Below are 7,842 nucleotides of genomic sequence, written 5' to 3'. Positions count from 1 at the left end.
CTCCTTCAACCTTTCCTCATAGGACTTGGTCTCCAGACCCCTCACCATCTTCACAGGATCTTCATTGCTGTCAGATGGCCATCCAGCCTCTGTTGAAAAACCTCCAAGGAAGGAGAGCCCACCACCTCCCAAGGAGGAAGCCTGTTCCACTGAGGAACTGCTCTAACGGTCAGGAAGTTCTTCCTAATATTGAGCCGGAAGCTCTTTTGATTTAATTTCAACCCCTTGGTTCTGGTCCTGCCTTCCAGGGCCACAGAAAACAATTCCACACCATCCTCTATATGACAGCCCTTCAAGGACTTGAAGATGGTGATCATATCACCTCTCAGTCATCTCCTCTCCAGGCGAAACATCTCCAGCTCCTTCAACCTTTCCTCATAGTACTTAGTCTCCAGACCCCTCACCATCTTCACAGGATCCTCATTGCTGTCAGATGGCCATCCAGCCTCTGTTTCAAAAACCCCTAGGAAGGAGAGCCCACCACCTCCCAAGGAGGAAGCCTGTTCCACTGAGGAACCCCTCTAATGGTCAAGAAGTTCTTCCTAATGTTGAGGGCCAGCAACCTTTGTGGCAGGGGAGGGGCTTCTGTGTGCCACTGCAGTCACTTCTTCAGATACGATCCTTTGAAGGAAGACAGTTTTAGAAGTGTGTGGGAGAGGCGCACAGTTAATAGGCTTGAGTCTCTTGGCTTTTGCTTAGGAAAATGGGTTATCAGGAAGCATCGAGGGTGATTAGGATGAGGGTGCTTGACCTTGGTCATGCCAGCACACTAACCCAGGCAAGCCATGCATGCTCCATTTTTGCACAATGTCTCCCAACCCCTAGCCACAGGCGTGCTTTTATGCTCAGCAGACTGAATGACTGGAAGATTCACTGAAATTCCATTTGCAGACCACTTCTGGGTTTGTGTATTTTGTTGTGATCAGTGAACCATCCCCAGAGCCAGGGCCGGACCTAGCCTATCTGGTGCCCCACCACCCCCGCACTGGTAACCAAATTCACCCTCCAAAACCGAGCACCTCCCAAGTCATCATAGGAACCCAGAATCAGAGTTGGAAGGGACCTCCAGGGAGAAAGCTGGCAGGCGAGCGGGAAAGCTGGCGGACAAGGGAGAAAGGCAGCACGAGGCAGAAAGGTGGCAGGCGAGTCGGGCGAGGGAGAAAGGCAGTGAGCAAGGAAGGAAGGTGATGGGTGAAGGAGAAAGGTGGCAGGCAAGCAGGAAAGCCAGCAGGTGAGTGAAAAAGCCCATGCAAGAGTGAGAAAGCTGACAGGAGAGTGGGGAAAGCCTCTGCAAGTCACATGGGAGGCACCCAATTTGGCCCCGCCCCAGGGCCTAATTTGCCTAGTGGAAGGGCTGCCCCTGCCCATAGGTCTCTGGATTATCCCTGTTTTGTCTAGATATCAGCTCCCTGGGTGGTATCTCTATTGTTAGCATCTCTTGATCCAAAAATAACTAGATATGTTGCAAAATATTTGACAACAGTGATCTCCTTAAAATGCTGCTAAAATGGGTACGATCTTACTGACTTTTAAGATAAATTGTCCAGGTCCACTGTCATATCTTATCCTCCAGTATGTCTCTTTACGAGATACATGTGTCTTTTTGATTTGGTACCCTGTCTTCCTGTTTGTTTAGTCATGTTTTGTTTTGTTGGTTTGTCTCTTTTGCTGTGTCGTGAAGGCCATCGGGGCAGCTGTCCCAGATGGGGGAAGGCCTGGCCACCCACTGCCCCACCACCCAAGCAGAGGGGGGAAGAAGAGGTGCACATGCCAACCTCCAGGTGCGGCCTAGAACTCTCCTGCAATTACAAGTGACTTCCAGACCATTTAGCATGGTGAACACCTCCTTCTTCCCAAACTCTGCCCTCCCTCGGCTCCACCCCCAATTCTCCAAGTCCAATTCAAGAAATATCTGGGACTTTGGGGGTGGAGCCAGGAGGCATTGGGGGTGGAGCCAGGAGTAAAGTTGTGACAAATCCTCTTCTCTAGCATATTTTTAAAAATACCCCTCTTCTCCCCTACACATGGGCTTCCTCTGAGCTCGTGTTTCCCCCTCCTGCAGCAGCCTTTTCGTGGCTGGCTCCACCTCCTGCTGCAACCATTTTGTGGCTGCGTTCACTACCCTGTATCAGAATTCAAAAGGTGCCCACTGGCTCAAAAAGGCTGGGCTCCCTGCCCTACTGAACTCCAAAAGAGCAGGCAAGAGTCAAGGTAGGGTGTTGTTGTGGGATAGGAGGGAGGAAGAAGAAGAGTAGGTTTTTATACCCTGCTTCTCACTACCTCGAAGGAGTCTCAGAGCAGCTTCCAGTCCCCACAACAGATGCCCTGTGAAGTAGGCAGGGCTGTGAGAGCTCTGAGCAAACTGCTCTTGAGAGATCAGCTCTGAAAGAGCTGTGACTGACGCAAGGTCACCCAGCTGGCTGCATGTGAAGGAGTGGGGAATCAAACCCAGTTCTCCAGATTAGAGTCTGCCACTCTTACCCACTATGCCGCGCTGGCTCTCAGAGCTGGCATTTGACTCAGTGGGTACCTGCACCTTCATTTCAGGGTCAGGGGGTGCTCCAGATGGTGTGGCATACCTAGGCTTCCTTTCTCGGTGGTATCGCTTCTTTCTACTTCCAGGATTCTACCTGCAGATCAAAACAGTGAGAAAGTGTGTTGTGTTATCTTCACAAAAGGCTTGCATGGTATTCAGCCTTCTTGAAATCAAATGAGTCAGCCTTATTCCCAAGTCGACAGGGCTAGAAAGTAGACCACGTGGCCGGGCCAGCCACGGTGGAGGGACAGAGCCACAATGACTCTCCACATCTCACTATTCAAAACAGGGATATATTCAGGTGCCAAGTACAGGTTGGGGAGTGTCATGTGGGGTGTAATGCCCTAGAGTTCACCCTCAGAAGCAGCCATTTTTCTCCAGAACTAATCTCTGTAGCCTGAAGATCAGTTGTTCCAGGAGATCTTCAGGCCCCACCTGGATGTTGGCAACCCTGTAATATCTCACAAGGCAGCTGCGATGATTCCCCTCAGACCCCCTCATAGCTGAGATGAGATTTAACCAGGGCTTTTTTGTAGAAAAAAATCAGCAGGAATCATTTTCATATTAGGCCACACTCCTGACATCGCCATTGTTTCACACTGCTTCCTTGTAGAAAAAAAACAGAAGGAACTCATTTTCATATTAGGCCACACCCCCCGATGCCAAGCCAGCCGGAACGGTGTTCCTGTGCATTCCGGCTCCAGAAGAGCCCTGGATTTAACAAATCAGATTCTGACGAACAGAATGGTACAAGCCTGCCAAAACAAAGAGTGGACTTCCAGCAACTGTTTCCATCCTTAGAAACTGCACCTGATTAAAGATGTCATTTCTACAATCCTGGTTGCTTTGTGTGAATCAGCTGGGTCCGTCCTGACAGCTTGTGTAAAGTAGTGGGAAAAGCTACAAAAAATTAGGACTAAAAACAATCCCATTGGCTGCCTCAACAGATCAACAATGGCTAACTGACAGGGACTGCAGGTGGATCTAATCGTGGCACCCTTTGCGACTGGATCCCAAGATGACAGTGAACAAAGCTTGCCCTGCTTACCACTTCTCACTTTGCTTTCTGCACTTCTCATCTCTTTTTTTGTAGTTCTTTGGCCTGGTGTCCTTCTTGCTATGTGAGAGACATGGGGCAAATATTGTTATTTCAGTCTGGGTTGCAATCTGACCTCCTCCCCCCTCAGATTTACTCTGCTTTCAGTCCCTAATCGCTCTCAACACCAAGCCTGTATTAGAGGAAGAGGAAGTTGGCCTCCTAAGCCCTCCCAGCACAGATAACAGTAGACAGGCAAAAGCCATGGTCTAATGGGCACTCTCACTGAACCCAGTTGGTGTGGAAAAATAAGTACCCCTTTCCTCTTTGTTTCTCATCCTGCTTCACAGGCCTGCAGCCAATCACAGCGGCCTCTGAATGTGGAAAAGAAATGCACCGAAAAGCATTTTCAATTAACTCTAATACAGTACAGGATGGTATATGCCAATAAAAGGTCCTCATAACGTTCTGTGTCCTTTTCTTATCATGCCACAGTCTCTCTACCTACCTCAAATGTGAAGTGCATTTTGAGAGGACTCATCCTGGCTTCCCTGATTGCTCAGCTGGGGTCCACCTGCTCTTACAAGAACAGCATCTGAGGCTAGGCTTCCCAAACCCCCCGCCCTGCCAGGAGACCCCTGGATTAGCAGCCTAATTCCCCGCTCTCTAAAAATCTGGAAGCGGGGGTGGGGAATGGGGGGGTAAAACGGCGCCGTGTCTCTTTCCCTGCCTGGCTTCAGGCTTCTCCCTTCCTTCAGGTCACAAAGACCCGCCCACCGCCGGCCTGCTATTCGCTCCAGTCCGGCTTCCCTTCGTGAGGTGCATGCTGGGACTCGTAGTCCTTGCATCCCCTCCGGCTGCCGGGTGACGTCTCCTCGGGGAGTCTGGCCAGCGGGGGGGGGGGGGGAGCTCCGCCCCCGGAGAACCATGTGCGTTTCTACCTCCGGAGGCTTCAGTTGCTGATTGAAAGGCTTCCTTTTGGGATGGTGTGTCTGTGTTACTTTGAAGAAGTTGGCAGCAACTCGTGAGTAGAAAGGCCAATCCCCTTCAGAGTCGCCAGAAATGGGGGGGGGGACACGTCTGCTGAGCATTATTCTCTATGTGGAGATTGATTCTCATAGGGTATAATGGGGAATTGATCTGGAGGTTTCGGGGGCTCTGGGGGAGCTGTTTTTTGAGGTAGAGGCACCAAATTTTCAGTATAGTATCTAGTGACTCTCCCCAAAGTATCTCCCAAGTTTCAAAATGATTGGACCTGGGGGTCCCATTATATGAGCCCCAAAAGAAGGTGCCCCTAACCTTCATTATTTCCTATGGAAGGAAGACATTTAAAAAGGTGTGCAGTTCCTTTAAATGTGATGGCCAGAACTCCCTTGGAGTTCAATTATGCTTGTCACACCCTTGTTCCTGGCTCCGCCCTGATGTCTCCTGGCTCCACCCCCAAAGTCCCCAGATATTTCTTGAATTGGACTTGGCAACCCTATCTGAGGCGTCTTGTGTCTCTGCTCTCATGTTTCAGCACAGTTAGTGCAAAGAGGATAGACATACCAGGCAGATACTATTCGGCAAACTTATCCTCAAGTAACAACATTTCAAATGCAGCTCAAAGTGTAGAAAATCAGTGAAAGTTTTCAGGGTGGAAACATCCCCACAGAGAACCAGACTGACTGATTAAACTCTGTCCTGTGTGCTTACCTTTCTCTCTTGAACCTTGAGATGTGGAGGAGTAACTCCATTCTGTCTGCGTCTCCAAATCTGCAAATTCACGTTTCCTGTCACAGAAAATAAAAATGTTGGTAACAAAGATCCCGAAAAGGCCACAAGCCCCACAGCAGAGGTGTGCTGTCTACCAGCTGCTCATATCCAGGGGTGGAATTCTAGGAGGAGCTCCTTGTCAGCTCTTGGAGGACTGGCTACATCAGGGGGGTGTGGCCTACTATGTAAAGGAGCTCCTGCTACAATTCCACCCCTGCACATATCTAGGATGTGACTGAAAAGGTAGGAAGACTCATCAAGCTCACAGATTAAAAGAGACTCTGGGTAAGACGATGAAGGACCTGGAAGTGCAAGTTGTGTTTTCATCAGTTCTTTCTGTTGAAGGTTGTGGCTTAGGAAGAGAAAGAAGAATACTGCGAATAAATCCAAGTGGGTAGCTGTGTTGCTCTAAGGCCACAGAATAAATTTAGAGTCCAGTCGTACCTTTAAGACCAACCAAGTTTCATTCAAGATATAAGCTTTTATGTGTTACCTTGAATAAAACTTTGTTGGTCTTAAAGGTGCTAAAAAGGTAAAGGTAAAGGTGCAAGCACCAGTCATTTTCAACTCTAAGGTGACGTTGCTTTCACGACGTTTTTACAGCAGACTTTTCACAGGGTGGTTTGCCATTGCCTTCCCCAGTCATCTACACTTTCCCCCCAGCAAGCTGGGTACTCATTTTACTGACCTCAGAAGGATGGAAGGCTGAGTAAACCTGGAGCCGGCTACCTGAACCAGCTTCCGCTGGGATCTTACTCAGGTTGTGAGCAGAGGGCTCCAACTGCAGTATTGCAGCTTTACCACTCTACGCCACAGGGCTCTTCTTAAAGGTGCTACTGGACTGTAACTGCAAATAAATGACTGGCTGTGTAGATGGTGTCATCAAGAAAGGTTTCGGTTTTTTGGACCATCGCTTACACTTTCAAGAGGAAGCTCTTCTATCAAAGGATGATGGTTTGCACCTCTCTAGTCCAGCCTCCCAAGCTGCCAGTTCTCTGTAGTAATTCTAGGGGAACTTAGAACCCCGGTGACCTTGGACTTCCTTGGAGGTCAGGTCTCCCCTCCAAATACTCCCCAGTGCCCACCTGCTTAGCTTCCAAGATCTAGATGAAATTGGGCTACCCTGGACAAGGGACCAGGTAGATTATCCATGGCAGACTTTACAATGACTGGAAAAGTCATGCAGATTTGATGACCAATAGAATTTGAGGGGTGAATAAAGACAGAGGGCTGAAACAGGCCCAAGGTCACCCAGCAAGCTTGCATGGCAGAGTGGGGACTGGAACTGGGCCTCCCAGGTTGAAGTCTTGTTAGCCATTCCTATATGGCTGTGAAGACATTGTGTCAAACATGCATATTTCTGAATGCCATGATGGTCCACCAGACAAACAGCAGAACACCAATCTCTCCTGCTCCCCCCTCTTTTACAACCTAAGGGCAATAACACATCCATCTGGCCCAAGGATGTGTAGCCTTGCTGGTAACAGTGCAATGTGCCTCTCCCCCAGATTCACACAGACTGGTCTTATCTACTCTCAGCAGAAGTGTGAGAAAGGGAGATGTTTCTACAATAAGCAACTTTTGATTCAATAACAAAAGACTGATTATTGGGAAATATCGATGCTTGACACATATATTCCTGACCTCTCATTTCAATAGGCTTATGCTTCAATTCTGCATGTCTTCAAGCTGTTTTTCAGTTCAGATCTCATCTCAGCAAGAGCAGAAATCTCTATCGGGTCAGCATGGACTCTGTTGAATTTTAACCAAGACCCTCAGTCAACAAGAGCTTGGTAAGCATGCAAGAATATTGATTCATAATTGAAACGAATGCCAAAACCCTTTTAAAAACCTGTCTAATGAAGACAGGAAGGGGGGGGGGGTGTCAGAAAATGGCTTGTCTGATGAAGATTGGGTAACAGGAGTTAATATCTTCTTTTGAGCATCTCAAGACTCCTCCTAATAAGATGCCCTGATACTGTTGTTGGGAGAAGGATTGGAAAAAAGGAATAGGCTACGCTGAAAAACTCTTTAATTTGAATATAAATAGTGAGAGAAAACAGAGGAAGGGCAGTGAGTCAATATTAGCCTGGGTCGAGAAGTCCCTCTTCTGGATGGGAGGGGAGAAAGAAGAGGCTGGTTGCTTTGCCAAGAAGCGGCTTGTGTGGACAGAGTTCAAAGCCTGGTTTGTGCTGACACACACACACACAGCATGGTTCTTGTGGAAAACACACACACAGCTTGTTTTTATACAAAGATTCAATACAGAGTACATTGAACCATATAGAATTAATATAAAAGTTGTTTTAATCATACAAAAGATCTTCATTATTGAAGGAAATGATTGTGGAGATGTTCCATAGAGTGATATGATTGATCAAAAGGGGATTAGAAGGACTGGGAGTGATGCCAAAGCATTGAGAATAGGATTTTAAGAAGTAACACTTGGATTCAATACATTTCAATGGTGAATTCTTGAGTTATTAAGAAGAATACATACATATTCACTATATGG

The sequence above is a fragment of the Heteronotia binoei genome, chromosome 6 (genome assembly GCF_032191835.1).
Source record: "Heteronotia binoei isolate CCM8104 ecotype False Entrance Well chromosome 6, APGP_CSIRO_Hbin_v1, whole genome shotgun sequence".
NCBI lineage: Eukaryota > Metazoa > Chordata > Lepidosauria > Squamata > Gekkonidae > Heteronotia > Heteronotia binoei.
Note: the sequence above shows the minus strand (reverse complement) of the source record.